General features: G+C 36.6%; 1 long non-coding RNA gene across 4 annotated transcripts in view; it reads right to left on the reverse strand.

Annotated features, from left to right (window-relative positions):
- LOC122177299 overlaps positions 1–20,667 on the reverse strand; it is a 321,677-nt gene that overhangs the window by 125,371 nt on the left and 175,639 nt on the right. For all 4 annotated transcript variants that reach the window (XR_006178042.1, XR_006178041.1, XR_006178039.1 and 1 more), the window contains exon 6: positions 6,122–6,191. This is a non-coding gene — a long non-coding RNA (uncharacterized LOC122177299). The remainder of the gene's footprint in view (positions 1–6,121; positions 6,192–20,667) is intronic.

The raw sequence follows: 20,667 nt of genomic DNA on the forward strand, positions 1-20,667 counted from the left end.
CATATCAACTATATTGACAATGCCAAATTTCTAATACTTGATTTACCTTCTCTGGTCAACTGGATTAATGGCAGCTTTATTCCCCTGAAGGGCACAAAAAAAGCTGGATCCAAAACACCCAAACTTTGTAAATGCATCCAATCCACAGTTATTAAGTCAGAAATGTCTCCTTAATTATGTTTTCTTTGGAAAATGCCTTTGGATATAGGCATTCTGGGCTGCAGACGGAAATCCAAATTCTCCCCATCTCTCCGGAGTGACTTAGTTCTTAAGACAAACAGGATTTGGCATTAAAGTGGGATTTTACCAGGCTGCAAGTTTCTGTGTTCGGAACCGGAGTTAAGGCCTTGGATCACACTTAATCTTTACAACGGAAATTGTGGCCACAAAAGGCTGCTGGGTTGGTCAGTGCATCTGCAGTAATTAGGACAGTTGATCTGTAGGACCAAATGTATGCAGTGCTGAACACCTGTGTCTCCCAAAGAAACTAATGGGAGTTGTGCTTGGATCTCAGGATTTGTCCTCAGATTTCCTAGTGGGTATTTCTTCTACACGTGAAGACAGCAATGTTACGGCTTATTTACAGGAGCAAACACTGCTAGAAACGCCCTAGATTTGGAGCACGTTCATGTTTACCCATGTTACAGAACACACTTATTTCCCGCAGAAGCAACATAGCAATACAATGCTGAATGCTACAAAACTGACTAATATTCAAACAGTGCGTTAAAAGTAAAAAATGCCTGACTTTGTCTAAAACAGACAATATGTTTTATGGCTTTAAAATAAAATCACAGAAGACCTAACTCCATCCAGCTGTTCTTAATAGACTTTTTTTTACCCTTTGTTTTTCATTCTCCACCTTAATCTGCTTCAGAATTACCTCACAGTCCATTCATTTTTGCTCGTAACTTGATAACTCTTACCAAAACAATCTATTGCACATTACAGAGTAAAAAAAAAAAAAAAAAAAAAAAAGGAAAAAAAACTAAGTTAAAACAGAGAAGGAAAATTTTAAAATGTATATTTAAAATGTAAAATTAAAATGTTTAAAGCTAGCATTGCTGCTATGAGAATTTGCATAGCAACCTGTAACTGTGCCTTATAGAATTACAAATTTACCGTGCATTTGAAAGACAGATGAAAAACAGTCCCACATTTTCTGCATCAGTCATTTCTATTTGGTTCAGCTCAGAATAAAAAAATCTCTCATATTTTGCTACTAATTGAAGAATTAATATAAAAAACATTGAACACGTTGCTCTGTTGGCAGAAAACAGCAATTACAATTACAGTGGACTTACACTATACAAGAATTTTTTAAAATAGAAGGGGAAGAAAACATGCTGGTGACCAGAGTCTTTTTGAATCTACAGAGGATACTGCAGCTTTTATTCAGGTTGTGAGTGATCCCTGTTAAGCATCCTTGGTTCATGAAGGTCTACTCACTATATCCCTATTTAGTCGCTGCCTCATTAAGCATTTTCTAGTAGCTTGGAGTATCTCTGATTCACTCAACATTCTTTCTCTTTCCCTTACACAATAAGACAGGCTTAAAATCCACTGTACATCCCTCTAACTGTCACACAGATCCCCTTTATCAATTTCCTATTACAAACATTAATCACTGAAAATAACTACTATTAAAAAGAGACTAACTCCATTTTCATCTCCTCCTTTTGTTATGTGTTATCTGGGAGAGTGGTTAGGCAAGCCTTACAGTGGAGTAGAAAAAGTCAAACATAGAACCTGTATGTAACTGATTTTTTGAACAGAACTGAAAAGAGAGCAATAAGCACAATATGAGCAAGCATTGAATCCACTTAAAACAAGAATCCTTAACTTTTCTTGCTGCAGGAAACAAATGAATGCTGACAATATCAAACATTTTGTTCTGGTTGCATGCAAGAAAAGTAAAGCAGCAAATGCCGTGCTACAAAAAACCCTTTAGAAAGAACTATTTACTGTTAAGTTAGGAACTGTAGGATCACAGCCCAGGGTGCTGTGCGGGACAGCCATGTTTCACTCTCTCCTTGGCCCACAGGGATCTGATGTACCTACATCCCTCATCAACATCACTCCCTCAGCCACAGCACCATGGAGGCATGGCTCAACTCTTCTGCCTATTATCAGCAGATCTTAAATCGTTTATAGGCAAAATTATTGCTATTATCATTGCCAATAAAAAATGATGAAGATTTTCTCTTTTTATAGAGGACAGAATAAGTTTTTTCACAGAGTGCCACTGGCTGGTCCAGGTGCTCTTTGTGGTGCTAATGCCTTCTATCACATTGATGGGATTGAACTCGTCTTTAAGGCCTCACGTGAAAAATCATGGCTGATAAGCCAGCATTATCCTTGTCCCTTTCATTTCATACCTGCTCCTAGGAATGCCAGAACTGTGAAAAGATTCACTATCCTTTCTTTGATAAGCACTTGCTTATGAGATGTATAAATCTAGTGCTTTTTTTCCTTTTTCCCACAAGATAAAGAAGACTGAAAAAAACACAAAACGGGAATGTACAACTGTACAACTTAAAACATAAACAACAGCAGAACTCCATAAGCACACCTTCATCTTCAGTTCTGACTGGGATAAAATAGCTGTTTTGATAGTGCATTCTGGCCCCATGTCTTTAAAAATGGTGTGCCACAACTGGGTAGCATAGGGACAGTGTGCTGCCTTGAAGAGGTACCCAGCACTTCGGATTAGCTCGCATAGGACACATGACTTCTCAAAGTCCTGCCAGTTAACAAAGATGTGTTAGAATTTCAGTAGGGGCCAGAAATAACAGGAGCATCATGAGTCAGGACTCAGATAGGCTGATAAGCTGGGTCAGGACACAGATGCTGAGACTTCAGCATGAGATCAGACTGAGAGGCGTATGAATCAGGAAGCAGTGAAAACATAGGCGGCGTGGCAGTGTCTTTGTAACACTGAGTTGCGTGTGTACAAAGAAAACAAATCATAAACCCAAAGAAGATGAAGACCAACTTGTGATACTGCCCCATGCTATCCAATCAGCAGCATGCAGTATTTTTGGAAAGTGTTATAAGGACATAAATATTTGTACTTTTCCCTTTAAAAATAATGTGCATCTGAACATTAAAAAAATTGAACAATCAACTCTGCAAGATAACCTATTTCTATGGAGAAAGGATAAAGCATTAAATACTTGATATTATTTATGAATTTATAAATCAAAATAAAATTTTAAGGTTTTCTGTTAATGAAATTAAAATGATCATCAGTCTTTCCTAAGTGTCTATAGTAAATAGTCACAGTCCATTAAGACAACATGTTAGAATTGTTCATAACAGGATGCAAATGAAATAATCAAGTAATCAGGACTATTTCAACATCAATAAAGCCTCAGAGTGATTATTTTGTACAGCCATGACACAGTACCTTTTTGCATACTTTCCCTGATCAGATTAAAGTGATGATGAATTCCTCGATGGCTCAAGTGTGCTCCAAGGAAAGCTAGAAGGTTGTACAGTTAACTCCCAGGGTGTAACTCTAAACCATACAACCTACTACCTCAACCCGGATGCACACAGCTTCCGACGGTGACCATAAAGTCTTCTTCACTTCTTCAGCCTTTCTTTGAAATGTGACAGCAGCCACAGGCCTATATATTTCCCATGGGGGTAGGCTTTCAGCTGTTGAAATAGTCTGCAGTTATTCCCCATTTTTTCAGATGACAAGGTATATTCTTAAACAGATTTTTCAACTAGGTAGAGATTATTTTCTATCATGTTTATAGGCATATAAATATATAATGTATGTATAATGTATGTTTCTATGTATGTATTGATATGTACTTATTTGATAGGAATGATGCAACTATTTTTTGAAAGAAACAACTATTTGGTCTTATTTTACAATAAAATTCAAATGTAAATGTAAATATCTTTTTTTCTAGCGTAATCCCTTGTAATGTTGTATTTATTAAAAATGGCAAATGGTACACCCTACTCTTCCTCACTGAAAACATTACAATTCCCTCACATGTCTCTTTAAATTTTGATAAGATATTAAGCCAAAGGTACTTGAAGCTACAGATGACAGAACAAGTCACTTAAATTAATTTGAAGAAGAGGCAATAGACAAGAGAAGCATTCCAAAAACAATATATAGTTTTGTTTGAAATGCTCACTTGGGTCTGTTGTCAAATTCCACTGAAGTGCATGCTACATAAACTTTTGCCAGATCACCATACTGACACAGACCCATAGAAGCGAGCTTGTGCAGTGCGTTTCAACACAAGATCGGATCTACGGGTTTATGCCAATTGGCATCACTGATTAGCATTTTCCTTTTAAAGTTAGACACAGAAGACTTTAAACAAACAAACATAGAAAGCAACTGTGAGGACAAGTACTTGAGAGTAAAAATATTGCAGTCATAAAGAAGGCTACTTAAAACTGCATAAATGGTGGATGCACCACTGTTTTGACTTTGGCTGGAATTAATAACCTGTTGAGCACACTTCGTGTTACCCATGAACTCTCAAATCCCAACAACTGGAATTGAATCATACTACAGCACACAGCCCGCAAGACCAGAATCCAAAATTGTATGTGGCATAATAGTGAACAATAAGGGTTTGTATTCTGTGCCTGAGCCCACATTTTGTTTTGCAACTTAAAATAAACATCACCCCACTAAATCTGAAATGCAATGAGGCACACTGGATTGCAGCTCTCATACAACATTAAAAAGACTGCTTAGTTATTTCTTCATTCTACAGGGTATCTAAGTACTGATTGACTACAGCTTGTTGATTAAACAATGCCTATTAATCAAAGCAAAGAAGCTAGTGTGTATATTTTATTCACTAATCTTCCCATCAATGCTGTTCTCTAATAATAAGATTGCAGTCGAAGTAGAAAAGCAATCTTGCAAAACTTCAGGGTTAACTCCTACAACAAATGCTTTCTTCTTGTGACCAGTAAGAAGTGAAATATAAATTATCAGTCCCTAAATGTAGGATGTCCTACTGAAAAAGATCAGTAACAATCAGTAATGTAAAAAGGTGAGATACAGATGTGGCATTATAACTTACATATTTTAAAGGAAAGCATTTATAAGCACTGCATCAGAAAGCATAATATCTGACAGCAGGCATAAGAAGCTGATATAAATTTAAAAACAGGTACAATAGAACAGTCGCTTCTGATTTTAGCAGCTTACAGAAATCTGTATCTGAATAAGTTTTTGATGCCTGACTTCCACTGCTTTCCACTGAAGGCCTAATTCTGTCATCATTTGTCGGGTAAAACTCCTTTTAAGAGAGCGAGCGCTGCCAATAACAAAGTTTTTGAATCAGGCCAATGCTTCACTTTCTTGCAAACTTGTAACATGTATTTCTGCTTCAGTAATGACAGCTGAACATTACTAAATGGCCCTTTTATTTTTTAATTTAGTTGATTTAATGCTACATTTTCCAGTATACTCTTGTGCATTTTAAAAATAGTGTCAACTCCTTTTTATTCTAGAGCACTATGTTTTAAACCTGCTTTCACATCATACACAACGCTTCAGCATTCAAAAGGAAAGACATTTTTGTAATTATTTTCTGCTGATGCTTGAGAGAATAAGTAAGGCAAACCTCAAAGTACAACATTTCTCCTAGTATCAGAAATAAGTGTGTAGACTGCATATTTAATTTACTGAATGATTCTAGTAAGTGCTATAAAATGGCTTCTCTATTTTTCTTTTTTCTTATTTGTAAATAGAAGAGGCATTCCACATTTCACAAGCACTTGATCTAGTATAATCATTTACTAGTAAATGTACTTGTTCAATGAATATGCTAGTAATATAAATATAGCAGTACATGTATTTGTGAAGCATATTTACTAGGCATAACAAGAGAATAACTTGTATTTTGATCTTTCAATCTATTCTAAAGCTTCATGGAAACAATAACTATAAGGGCTACCCAAACTGCAATAATCCCAACAGAAAGTAATCACGGCAAAGGTTTTATATGTATCTATAAAATGATATTTGTAGGAAGGAAAGGAAGGAAATTCTATTAAAGCTAATCTGCTTCATGTTATTGTCATGAACTTTAATTTATAACAGGAAAATTATTTAAGATCACTGTATTACCTTCGCTGGATTCTGCTCTGGTACAATTAACTTCTTCAGTTTCCTTTTTCTTTTGAAATTTTTTCTTTCACTAAAATGAATGAGAGAGAAAGATTTTGAAATAACTGTTCTGTGGAAAGTGTTTCCAGAACAACAAAAAATTAGAAATTATGCCTTTAATACATAAAACTGACACACTGCTTACGCCCCTCTCAGGGCCATGGGAAGACATGCTGTCAACACATACACTTAGACAAACGGACAATTTCATTTAGCATTTCCTAATCCTATTACACCTCACAAATATTTTATTTTTAAGAGGAACACCAGAAGAGAGGAATGCTTCACAAAAAATGAAGAGTTTTTATCAAATGGTGAATACAACAAGATAGTTTGGTACGGAACTGCACACAAAGGCTATGGCTTAAATCATGAAATCTTGAAAAACCTAAGGGAATAAATACTATCAATATCATGAACTATAGAAATTTTTAAAAGTTCTTTTAAGCAAATGAAAGCATAGGATTCTCAACAGATGTAGACAGTAATGACACAGAATTATTCCAAAAAACACGACTCGGGAGGAAAGCATCACCATAAATATAAGGAACACTTTCTTGTACAAAATGGGCGAATGGAGGTATATGTGTCATATACATAAGATCTCCATCCATAGTTTCCCAGAATTCATTGCAGAACAACAAAAATATAAGGTAGCAAAATTAGCATCAGATCTTTGGACTTATTATCTAAGCACTAATGCATAAAAAGCAAAGTATTAAAAAGCAATTCTATTTTGTGAAGCCACAATATATTTGTAGCCTTTTCATTAGACAAGCATCTATCACGAACATATTGATAAATACGTCAGAGTTTCTGATGAAAAAGACATTGCAAGTTTCAAAGTAATTTCTAGCTGAAGATTTCTGTATTTTAAATATAAATTTAAAAGACAAGGAAAATAAATAAAGAAAGAATCCCAAACAGATAAAAGACTGATTTGACTGAGTATTTTAAAATACGTCAGTCAAGCTGAATTTTGCTACAGACTGCTCTAACTGCCAAGTAATATGTTACAAAAGACAGACAAATGTTGTAACAAACAGGGTCTACTGCTAAAGCGTCATATGCTCCAAACTTGCTTTAACTTCACATGCAGTTATCACAAACACTCTGAATGGATATCTTAAATACTGTTTTCAGCTATTCCTGGACAAATGCCGCTTTACCGAACATCTTAAAATAGTCACTGTTACTAGCTGCAAGCCAGGCTTACTTCATGAACGTCCCAGTAATGTGCCTTTTATTCCAGGGCTTATTACAGTGATTTCTTTGTAGTGGATTTATATACAAAATGGTAAGGAACTCATATACAAATTAACTCAAACATAAATTTAATATACTCGATACAAGAGCAAGCCTTTCCTACCGGTTAGCAAAATTTTTTCTTCCTCTCTTTAGAAACCGAAAGCATGAGTCACACTATAAAAAAAGAATTTACTTTCCTTAGCAACCAGATCGAAATACCCACAACTTTCGTAGCAAGAACCACAGCTTATACTGAATAAATGTAACATTACAATCTTTGCTTAACTCCAGTGCTTAGCTATGATAAAATGTGCCTAAGCGCTTATTTCCACAGAACCTCGATTTTTGTTTACTTTCTATTTTTAGCAGCATTAGCTTAAACACAGCTCCAAAAAGTTAGTTTTAAAAAAGTGTGAATGGCTATGTTAAAATTAATACACAAGGACTCAGTTTCAAAACAACGTTTAAAATGGAACAAAAAAAAAGGAAAAAAAGGAAAAGAAGCTATACCTGATATGAAAGGTACGTTTTCACCCAGTGCCAAATTTTGCTATATTAGCAATAGCAAAACAAACAAAAAAATTGCCTTCTTTCTCTTTTGTTTTTACTGAAAGAATCAATCTCCTGGGCTCATTTTGCTACACTGCTTTAAGAAGCTCTAACACATCCTGATGTCTCTGCAGTGAAACATGCCAGGTTTTTTTTTGGAAGCAGGAGAGCCACTTTTTTTTTTTTCTGCACTCTTGTATGTAGGACAAACTCAGATTTGTTTCTTCTTCTGAGGGCTCCTGTTATTTCTCGGAAGAAGACCAGGATGCCTGTCTTCTCTCTCGCTCTTCTCGGAATTCCAGGCACAAAGCACTGCGCAAAAGCTGCACCAATCCTTGCCGCCACCGCCTGCACAGTGCGAGAGGTGGGGAGAGACCAGAAAATTCACCTCGCCCCTGTGCCGGTTTTATAAATGGGGATTGCACAAATCTGCCGAAGCAAAGGGGTGAAAAGGCAGGGTGCCAGTTTGCTACACTATGCTGCAATGAGCTCATGTTCAATGCTGTCGCCCCATTTGCCCAGTTCAAACGCCTGTTCATTAAACACGGGGAGGAAAAAAAAAAAAAAAAGGAAAAAAAAAAAACAAATCACTTTTATCCTTCAGACACTCAGGAGGGCTGTTCTGAACTACAGATCAGCAATAAAAAAATACAACACGTAGTTTAAAAATGCAGTTATGAAGTCTAAATATTCTGCTTATATTTTCTTTCTTTCTTTCTTTCTTTTTTCTATTTGGAGATAAGAAGCAGAATTTATCAGGCGTGAAAGGGACAGCCTCCTGGTGGTGTGCCAAAAAAGCCAGAATAAAGGCAAAGTTGTGCTTCAAAGCTCAATCGCTTGCTGAGTCTGGCTAAAGTCAAGTATTAAGATCCACCATTTTCTGAGCCATGTAAGAAATGAGGAAAAAAGTCAGAACGAGTGCTGCTTTCCAAGTCTCCGTTGGCACCATCACAAAATCTCAGCCGTAAGGTCACATGATGCTCTGCCAAATGTGGAGTGCATTCCCATAAACCATTCTGCTGATACTGCGAAGGCAGCTATTGTCTAGTTTAGACCCAAAGTTCAGCCCACTCTTCATTGAATTAGCTGAAAAACGCATCACCTTTGGGGGTTGGGAGCCATGGAAACGTCTACCTGGCAGGCTGCCCACTTTTGCTGCCCATCAACCAGAGATGGGATTGTGCTGCCTAATGTAATGATGACTAGGAATGTGAAGAGTCGTCCAAAGTGAATCTGATTCTCGCAAAGCCTGCTTCATTTGCACAGCAAACTCTGGCTTCTTGTCGTTAAAAAGGGGAGGGAAAGGAAAATAAAAAAAGGCTTTACACTAAATGTAGCAATTAAAGGTCTAGTAAACATGCCTCGTCTGCAACTTTCCTTCAAAACATGATGAAATGGTTCCCAAACTAAAGGACTTGGTGCAATGCAAGTTTTGTGATTTAAAGCAGCTTGTGCTTTTCCTGAGTTAATGTGGCATCCCCAGGATGTTTTTTTTTTCTGCTTAAGAAAAGCACATAAGAGAGCTCTCATTTCTTCTCTTCTTTTTTACCTCCCTTTATTACCTCCTGATTTTATCTAGCACAAATTATACACGCGTGCAGCAATACCCACTAGTAACGATGGAGAAGCAATATTGCTGCAATCCTTCTGAAAGCAGTCTCCTGAGAAAGCTGATCATGTCTCCAGCAGCACAGAACCTTTCATCTAAGCCCTCTTGTCACCTGTGAGTAGGACAGCTGCTCCACAAGTTTGCAAACCAGCATGTCCAGACCATTCAGCACCCTCCCATCTTCAAAATGCATTTAATCTCGTTTTCTTGAAAAGATGCAATCAGACAAGAATGCAAAGAAGACACAAGTTATTTAAAATAGATAAAGACTACTACTAATTCTTAGTAACAGACTTGGAATTTCAGACTTGAAATTTCAATTTTGCCCATCTATTGTTCCAGTATAAAATGTCACACAAAATGTCAATTCCAAATGAAAAAACCATGCAAAATATTGAGCAATAAATACACACACTGCCAGCACATAAAAAGTTACGTAGGAGAATTTATCTTGGGGCTGTGCTGTGAACAAATGAAAAAGGTCCACTCGGTGCTTCTACATCACAAAGTTTCATAGCTACTGCAAAAGAGATGTTAAAAACGAGGTAATTTCTATGGTCCCCACACTAATAAACATGGAGCCATGGGAGAAGCTGCTCTGCATTAGCATCTGCAGGCAGTCGCACAAGCGCTGCTGTGAGGAGGAGGTTGTGTGCTAAAGAGTTTATGACCAGAAATTAAGGAATGGCAAAAACAAAATGGAAGACAACAGGCTGGAAACTGCAGCAGAAGGACAGGAAAAACCATTCCAAGGATACCATAGGCAGTAGTCACTAGCTCTGCTTCCTTTCTGCTTTTCAGTGCTTCTTTCTGATTTCATTGTATTTACCTGGAGCAAATCAAAGGACAGACATATGAGATAGGGTGCCTTGAAGTGGAGGAAAATGGCTCTTGCAGGCTCTTACAGTTCCACACAGATTGCCCACACCTCTCTCTGGGTGGCTTTTTGTGGAAAGCAGGCATGGCAGGGAGGAGGAGGGCATGCAGTGCAGTCTCTGGATGGAGAAGGGCAAGGTGGACTGGGTGGAAGTGTTAGGGAACAAAGGGAGGAAAGCAGCCTACTTTTCCTGCCAGATCAGTGCTCCTGAGAAGGCTTCCTCCACCTGATGGTTTTCTTACTGATTTATTTGAGTCAACAAACCAAACAAGATTTTTTTTCTTCTAGCAGGGCACAGGGGAATAAAGCTCATCTTGCTCCATATCGCATTTTATTATTGTTCATAAAAATGTTTAGACCAAAATAATTAATTGTCTTCAAACAGGCCTCAGAAGTTGCACCCAAAAATGTGTAACCTCCAAACCTGCTTGGCCTTAAACCAAGGTGACAGGAAGGGTTCCTTTAGAACTGAGTAGAAATCTCCAACTGAACCAGAATGAATACATAATCTATTCAAATTTATCCCTATCATTATCAGTGATGGTATTTAAAAGAACAAGGAAACAGCTCATATTTCAGATTTCTGAAGGATTCTTGCCACTCTTACCACCAGAAATAATGCTCAGCAGTGTTTGAGGGGTGACAGGCATGGAAATCTGCAGTCACTGCAGTGTGGAAAAACACTTCAACATGTAGCTAGCGCTCCACAATGGAGCACTCCCGCCTAAAAAGCAAGTATTCCAAAACAGGATGTTAAAATGCTGTTAAAAAAAATCACTTGCATATGTGCTCGGCAAATTATAGATGTGGATGGATCACAGAGTGCTTTGCCTGTGAACTAATGCAAGGATGACACAAAGGGAAGCAAACAGACGTATTTGCCAGAGCAGTCTGCCTTGTTCTGTAGTTGGAGTAGGACAGAGCAGAGCAACTGGTTTTTCCCCAGCAGGCAGGAAAAGAATGGCAAAGAGAAAGGAACACCTTGAGGGTTTTTGTATGTGTACTGAGCTGCCATGGGACAACTGGCATCCCAGCCATCCCAGCTTAATATGCAGATGTATGGAAAGGACAAAAACAGTCTTCTCTGGGCAATGGCATCCCATGGGAGATGAGAAAAAAAGGGGAGCGGAGATCAGGAAAAACAGGGCGGCACCCTCAGAGAGAATCACAGAAACACAAAATTATAAAAGTTGGAAAAGACCACTAAGATCACTTAGCCCAGCTGTCAGCTCATCACTACCATGCCCACTAACCACATCTCTCAGTGCCACATCTACCCTTTTCTTGAACAGCTCCAGGGACAGTAGCTCGACCACCTCCCTGGGCAATCTGTTTCAGTGCCTCACTACTCTTTCTGAGAATATTTTTTTTCTAATATTCCAACTGGAACAAGTGAAGTAGGCAATGCTTACTCTTTCATGAGTTCATTCTTAAACACACAAAAAAATTAAGTATACTGCTGTTATTACTACAAGTTGAGAACACACAAAAGTGAAGAGGAAATGAAAGTAGTGGATATATTACACATTTCTTCTTAACTTTAATGTACTGTATTGCATGCTATAACAATTCACATTAGAAAGGCCTTGGTTTACAAAGAGCACTTCCAAAGGCCCTAGTATATAAAAATTATTTTCAAAATGCATGGAAATAAAAATTTATCATCTGCTAGCTACTTTCATGTTATGTTCAAATGGCATTTTGCCTTCCCATTTTTTCTGCCTTAAGGTTAACATGACCAAATTAAGAGATTAAAGCAAGATGCTCCACAGTAAGAGCCAAAGATGTCAGTCATCATAAATTTAACTATAATTTTCCTGTTCCTGAAATTCTTGCATTTAGGCACTTTTTCCTCTAAACTTGTCACAGTGTTAATTGTAATCTATTTATTTATAAATTTATAAATTGTACGTTTTGTCACTTTGGCTCTACATCAGGACACCTGAACTTAACAAAGTTCTTTCTGTTTTGCTGCTGGAAAAGAGAATATTTTACAACTGATAGCAACAGAAACTGAATAATGCACAGCAAACATTCTTGTTCACAGTGGAAAAAACCTTCTTCACAGATTTCTTGAGAAGGTCAGTTATTCCCTTAAAAGTGCAGATATTCATAAAGAACAAAAAATGCAAATATAATGAACTGAAACACCTACAAAAAATTCAAACGAGCCTTTTACAATAAGTAGTTTGCAGTACCATTGCAAACAGGAGCAAGCTTTCTGTGGATCAAGATGAAGTGCTGCTGTGGTAGAATAAGCAACATGGCTACATTGCTGGAGTAAGGCTGGCACTGAGACAAGATCACATTGAGGCCAAAGCAAAAATCAGACTGTTTCCCATTTTTCACCCTTGGAGGTGATCATTCAGGCACAGAGAGGTGTAGCATTTTCTCCACAAGCAACAAGACAGTACCTCAGGCAGATAAAAAGGCTGTGGCAGTATAATCTACCAAGCCAAATAAATATGTGATGATAGGAAGAGCTTTGCTGTACACATTTCCTTCAACATGTTTCATCCTCCATTTATTTCACCAGTTACTCTAGAATCATTAGAAATGCGCAGATCAAAAGGTACCTCATTTAATTCCCTCATATGCACCAAGTGTCAGACATTCAAAAACTCTTTTTATGTTCTCTTTACAGGTCTAAGTGCAAATATGGCTCAGTATTATCAACATTAATGGGATCTGAAGCACCTATACTTCCTAAATTTAAAAATTTGTTGCCTATCACTCTTCTAAATGCATGACCAGCATGGCAGTTAGATGTTTGGTTTTTTTCTGCAGTTCTAGAGACAAAGATACCAAAGACTTATTTTCACAAATCACTTATCATTAATACAAGATGAAATATTTGACATTGTTCAGTCTCAACTACACTGCATTGAATCTTAAGTGCTACACTGAAATAGATGATCTCTGTATATGATCTACACAGTTTGCACCACCTTGACCACTACCTCTAAAAACTAAAATATGAAAATACCTTTATCTAGTTCTTGGAAAACATCACTAAAGGAGGAGGAATGCAAACAAAGGAAACTAGGTGTCCAGGAGCATAGACAACAAATAATTCTTCACATCACTTCAACTTCTGATTAATAAATCTTTGTGTTGATTTCTTTCACTACTACCTCTTCAAGACAAACACAAGCACAGGCAGAATTCAAGGCAGAGAAGTTTTACTAATTTCTGATTTAGCAGCAGACTGAGTGCCTAGACCTGTCCACATGAAAAACCTACCTGTACACCTCCTTCAAAAACTGCTGCAGCGCTAAGCTCAGTTGCATGCCAAATTACTGGGGAACATTTTCACAACAGCAAACCCATTACAAACTTCAGACTTCATGGATGTGGCAGCACATGGACTTAACTCAGATGAAAGCACAGATGATTTCTTGTTCTAAACTGTGCAACGGGCTGCATAGCAAGAGTTCTTCAGGACCACTTGTTTTTCTAGAACTCATTCTTGACCAGAATATGAATCAGGAAAATAAGGACGCTGCAAGGACATTTTTCGTACCACTGAGTTCTTAATCAACGATACACAGTTTTTATGTTATTCTTACATTTTCCTACACAATCCTTATAAATCCTGTTTGCTTAAGAGTTTTCACTGAAGTCTTATGCAATGTTTTTTAAGAGGAGCATTTCACTTAGCTGCCTCATGCCAAAAATAGTCTTCAATAGAGTATCATTCCTCCCTCCACCTTTATAACTGAATATAGTGTTACATCTCAAAATGACACAGCGCAGTGCTCTTGAGCAAAGACAGAAAATAAGTATTTTTAAAACATTCTTAATTCTTTCAGGAAGGAAGATACATGAATCCTTAGGTACTTATGTTCTTACAAATCTGGACAGCATTTTCCCAAATATCAAAATGTTTTGCAGGCAGTCCTATATGAGTACATATCTGAAATCACCACATATCTTTTTGGTAATTTAATTACAAAAATATGGGGGATGTGCATGCACTTTTCTGGGTTACATTCTTAGCAGGTTGAGTTCTGTTAGTCAAAAAATATGGATAGGTCATAATTCTAAGGCCAAAAGAAAGAACATGAGGATTACAGCCCAATGGAAGAAGTGTTTTTGATTTAGCAACCTAAAGGATCAATTAATTTTGAAGCAAAATTGATCAAATCTAGACAGAAAACAGCTTCCCCTATCCCAGTTTTCAATTTCCCTACTGGCAATTTTAGATTCTGCAAAATAATCTCACTTCAATTGTACCACCCATCCCATCTAGATTTTAAAATTTCTATATTGGAGCAGTTAACTCTTCATATCTTAAAATGTTTTAAATATTCATCCTAGATTTTGTCTTCTTTGATATTTTTTAGTATAAATGGTTATGCTTTAATTTTTTTTAGTTTGGATTCTCATAATTTTGTGAGTAAAGCCTACATTTCAAAACTATAAACATCCTCAGATAACCTGAACAGCACTGAGAAAGAAGCAGAGATCAAAGACATGGGATCCTTCCCAGAAGATTGAGCAAGATATGAGTGATCAAAGGCAGAGGAGAGAGGACTCTGGATCTTAACTCCTGTTTCCACTACACATGTATAATCTACAGGTTATTGGATTGTGGAGAAGGGAACTATTTATACATTAAAGGTAGGTTACAGGCCTGAAAAGTTATTTAAAATTAAAAAAAAAAACAACAAAAAAAAAAAAACCCAAAAACAAAAAACCCGCTATGTTTGTTGAAAATATCCAGAAAGAGTCTTCTACAGTGCACTTCTCCCAAACAGAAATGGTGCAAATGTAAGCAGCTTTGTTTTCAATGAATCAGCATTTTCTGACAAAATCAAACAAACAAAAACACACACTATTCCTTGTTGGTGTCATGATAAAAGAGATATTGTGTTGTTTGAAAGTGATAACTCAGAGGAATAATGGAAAATTCATGTTCTCAGTAGAGAATTGCTACTTACATTAGCTTGCTTTTCAGAACATTTAGAGCACATTTAGACATTTAGACACATTTAGATACTTGTAACTCAAAATCTTCATCAGATTATAATTCTGTTTTATGCAAAATTCAAGTTGTACAGTCACATAAGAGCATTTCTTTATTTCTTGTCCTACACAGTTTGATAGTACTCCCATGTAGAACCAGGCTTCTTTCCATGACACTGTTCACAGCTTTCCAGGACAGTGAAGTTAGCAATGATATGAGAATTCCTACAATCAGTTAAGTATCTTTGGTACCAGATCCTTGGTACTTGTTCATTATTTACCTTTATCAGAGAAAATACCCCAGTTAAAATTTTGCTAAAAAGAAGCAATTATTGCCCTGAATGTTTTACTTGGCAAAGCAATGAAGTGCATTTTCTCAAAAAATCCTGAGCTGCTGGATAGAAAATAAATACCAAACATTGTGTGTACTTATAAAATAAATTCAGCACTACATTGATTTAGTTGTGATATAAGAATTTGTGACCTCTCAACTCACTGAATTTCATAACATTACATATATCTGCTGGGCCATTCAATATATGAATGATGGTGAAATTCATGTTATCTTCAAATTGCCTTCTTGATGGGAGTTAGAAAGTGTACCACAGCCAGTATGACCTCAGCGTAGCTGAAAATACTCTTGTGCTTAAGGAATGGCTTTAGTTTATAACTGACAGACAAAGCTGCCGACTTGGACAAAGTGTAAAACATAAATAAGAACAGAATGACTACTGGACAACTTGAAATATACCACTAAACAAAAGCAGATAGCTTAGTCCATTATTTACTGGCTTGAAATTCTTTTTACTGAATGCCTGAACAACACTAAAGAGATTTCAAAGAACCATCACAGGTCATGTACCTAGAAGGTGTTTTTATCTTTCCTAGTAGCAAGCAGAAAATCTTTATTTGTTATTTAAAATTGTGACAAGAGTATTTCAATCCTGTCTCAATATCTTCCTGGAACTCTGAACTATTTGCAGATGGTTACATTGACTTTATAGTCTTAAGGACACTGATTTTACTCTCAATTTGTATAATGCCCCGTTCTTTGGGATCAAAGACCAGAATTTGCATTCATTATTAAAACAACAACATGTAAAGTAGCCTTTATTTTAAACAAGTGTGGCCCAATATGAATATACAGCACTTTGATCAGTATTGGGCACATCCTGGCTTAATAACTAGGAGGTGTTAATGCTTCCAGTGGCTTAGAGGTAGTGTACCTGCAGAAATGTTCAGTCTAGGTAGGACAAACTGTCTGGTTTGCCTTCTGGAAAGACTTTGTTGTTGAAGAGGGACAGTTGATTATATTGCCAGAAGACATTCATAACCAGGTATATTCAAAGTGTAGGCAGCTTCAGGCTACATAAAGGGATGCTTCTGAAGATATTCTCATGCCCACTTTTTTATGTTTCTCCGATTGTAACAGGAAATTAAAGGGTGCGAATCACTTCATCTACAAATACATTGCTTTCAATTTGTTAACAGATGGTTCATTCAGCTCAACTTCAGTGGACTATATTTGATTACGTATCTCCTTCCTGAAAAGGTATTTTTCTAAAACACTATGGTAACCAATGCTTTCAGAGCATGAAACATAGCAACCAGATTTCTGGAATGCATTTCTGGATGGCTTCTATCGAGCAGAGAAGCAGAATGAAACATTTAGAAAATAGTCCCTTAGTTAAAATGCAGTTAAGTTCTGCAAACAGAATCTTGTTCTGTCCTCAGGGGATTAATAACAGCCATGGGTTTGGGATTTCAGGCAAAGAAACTTTCAGAAAGAACGTCAATTTCCTGCCTGAATTTTTACAGTATACATTCTATAGCATGTAATGTTGGGCACAAAGAGTGCAGTAAGCATGCCCATAACTTAATATATCCAATGATGAACCATTTCCATACTCTGAGAGAGGAACTGATCTACATAAGGTATCTAGGCCTTTATCATGCAAACTCTTTCACTTGTATTCATCTTTAACACAATTAGCCTTCTCACTGAAATTAGGGGAATCATCCATGACAATATAATCACACACACAGAAGTTTATGGGAACCTTAAAATGAAAGTCACCTATGGCAGATGCTATTTTTAATTATACAGATATAAAACACTAATGCAGTAGAACTCCCATTCTTTCCTGAGGTCTTTAAAGACGACCAAAACAAAAGCATACAACATTAATATGAAATCAAACATTCATCACTATGTCACCTTCCACTGCTGATCAGTACCTTATGTTGGTATTGACTGACAACTTGTAGCAGTTTCAAATAAATAGCCAAGTGACTTCTATATACGTGAGGAACCTCCTTACCTAGCTGACAAAGTTACTTCTGTCACTGTTCTTCTCCTGAACTTATTTATTCATTTCCCTATTTATCCATTTCCCTCTGCTTTCAGTGGCATCAGCCAGCTTTCTTGTTCTGGCCATAGAATGCCGTAGACTTAATAATAATTTTATTTTATTTTTTTTTAATTTTGTATACATTGTCAGTGATAAAGTAAATTCTGATCACAAATATCTATAAACAAAATTTATCATAGGAAATAAACATGTTTACCAAACAAACCTCTCTACCACAGCACTGTTTCTTTCAAACCTCCTCTTGTGGTTTTCATTCTGGAAACAATTCTTCCCCAAAAGTTCACACTTTTTGAGTTAGTGAGATGTGTCCTAAATTTCTAATTACATTTAATAAGAAGGAAATACTTACAAACAGTAGCTCTTACTCTACAGGTGTGTAGTCATCCTGAGCTACTCTGCAGATACCACAGTGTGTGTGTACTCATACATATGTAGCCAAAGAAAACCTTGTCAACATAGCAGGTGTTACATTTCCTGAACACAGTGTATAACAGAACTTTAACCCCCTTGTACAGTGTCTCATCAAGCACTCATTGGAATCAGGTTTCTGAAGTAGAGGCCATGACAGAGAGCTAGTATGGATCCATGGCCTTTATCAAAGAATGAGTCATTTAGCTGATCAGTAATCCCTGCTTTTTTTCCTTATGGAATTGTCTCCGTGGTACTGTAAGAAACTACTACTAACAGAATACATACTTCTGCTGGAGAGGAAGGACAATCAATAAGTTGTTGCAAACTAGAGTTCAGCTGTTCAGCAAAAGAGATTATGCTCCTGCTGCATGCTAGGCCATCAATACTTTTCCTATAAAAGTAATAAATTATTTATTTCTACTCTTAAATACCTTATTTCATTCAAAGCACTTTAGTACTTTGCCTAATACCTGCTATATCTAACAAAAGATATAGCATTGCCTTCCCAGGTTTCATGACAACTAGATAATTACTGTAAACTCACTTAGGTAAAGAAAAGCTGTCTGAAGTAAGATATCCGGGTTTAAGTTCAAATTTTAGAAGTTTTAAGCTCACAATTTTATGAAAAAAAGCTTAAAAGAAAAAGTTACAAAACTTGCATTTCCTTCTTGGTCCAGATTGGTTGTGGATGCCCTGTTCCTGGAGGTGTTCAAGGCCAGGTTGGATGGGGCCCTGGGCAGACTTTTCTAGTATTAGATAAGAGGTTAGTGGTCCTGCATGCAGCAGGGAGGTTGGAGTTTCATGATCCTTGAGGATCCTTCCAACCCAAGCCATCCTATGATTGACTCTGTGATTCTATATAACTTAGAAATGTGTAATAGCCATGAGAAAGGCAATTGTAATATCTACAAAATCACCTCTAACACAAAATAAACACAAGGAAAAGAGATTATGTTCCCACTAATTAGTCTAGAAACAGATTTAAATAAAAGAATCAATAAATTTTAGAGTGTGATATCAGTGAAGAAGTATTCATTTCAGCATTCAGTTGGACATTTCTTTAAAATGTAATGTGAATAGACATTTTAAAATACATATTTTGTATTATTTTCTTCAGAAATGTATTACTCATTTCAGTGTTCTTAGAAATAGTGTAAGATCTAAAAGCAGAGTTTTCTTGGAGCTACCTACAGAAACAAACAGGAAAATACATCAGAATTGCAAAGGTGTTTGAAATATCAAAATTTCCTTTATGTTTGGTAGAAAGTATATCTCCAAATCTTTTTTGATATCTGATTACTCTGTAGTCTTCTAATTTGCATCTGATCGCTATTAGATGCCTCTCAGGCCTCTGTCTGTTTATACCTTTTAAGCTTCTTGCTTTTTCCCTGCAGTGAATGAGAACCGCTTTAATTTTTAGCATTTTTAGCAAACAGGATTTGCCTATTATCCCTGTAATACTTTGAGTGTGTTGGTGTATTGTGCATGCAGTTTCTGTTTGGCACTGTGCCACTTGAATGCAAGGCAGCCAACTGCCCAGCTACCAGCATTCCTTGCTGTGCAGAGCAGTGCTATACCAACCAAAGCAGGGCGCTTTCTGAAACTCCTCCTCCTCGGAAAACAAACTTATTATTAAGGCAGTATATTTGAAGGCTTTTTCCCTTTCTAAAAGAAATGTGAGGTTGATTAAAATCCATTAGTCAAAAATACTGACTATTTTTATAGGTTCTTCCTATACCTAAAAGGTACATCTTTTAATCGTCTTAGACGTTTCTGAACTGCTCTTGAAATCAATATCAACATTCATGGATCAAAAGAAAGGCAACCACTTTAGCAGCCTTCCAGAAGTTTGCAGTGCCAGCCAAGATGTACAAAACTGTTCTCTTGCACCTAATTGGATAACAGTTCATTATTATTGCTTTTTCCTTGTGCATATTTAATTTTACATTTCCACATGCAGAAATTGTTAGTATTTAAGAAAGTTTTCACAGCTTCTCTACTCCTCCTCCCCCAAGCCTACAAGAATCACCATGCAAAAGCAGACTGCTGAGCAGCAGATGCTAATCCTATCGCTTAATGCACCACTGGAAAGTAATCAGATATTGTGATAATAAGAGCAGTATAATAACCTACATGGAATAAAGTATTTTCATTGTTCATTTTTATCTTCTCTCCCAATTTGGATTTCTGTGCTTTGAGGGAGCTTATTTCCCAGGAGCAAATCTATGATGTAGTATTTAAATGACAGCATGGTTAACATGAATCCTTTTACTCTGTATAATCAAGTCTATTACACTGATAATATTGTACGACTTTTAGGAATATATAATTGCCATTCAAATACTTAACCACATAGATACCTACTGCTTATTTTAATATAAGGTTTAATTAATCTCCATGTTCCTGCTAAAATGCTGAGTGCAAAAAGAATTACTCTGATTTATATCATCTATATTTCATAACTTTTCATCAC

Source organism: Lagopus leucura, unplaced genomic scaffold, assembly GCF_019238085.1.
Source record: "Lagopus leucura isolate 7727_CA_CO unplaced genomic scaffold, USGS_WTPT01 Super-Scaffold_100001, whole genome shotgun sequence".
NCBI classification, from domain to species: domain Eukaryota; kingdom Metazoa; phylum Chordata; class Aves; order Galliformes; family Phasianidae; genus Lagopus; species Lagopus leucura.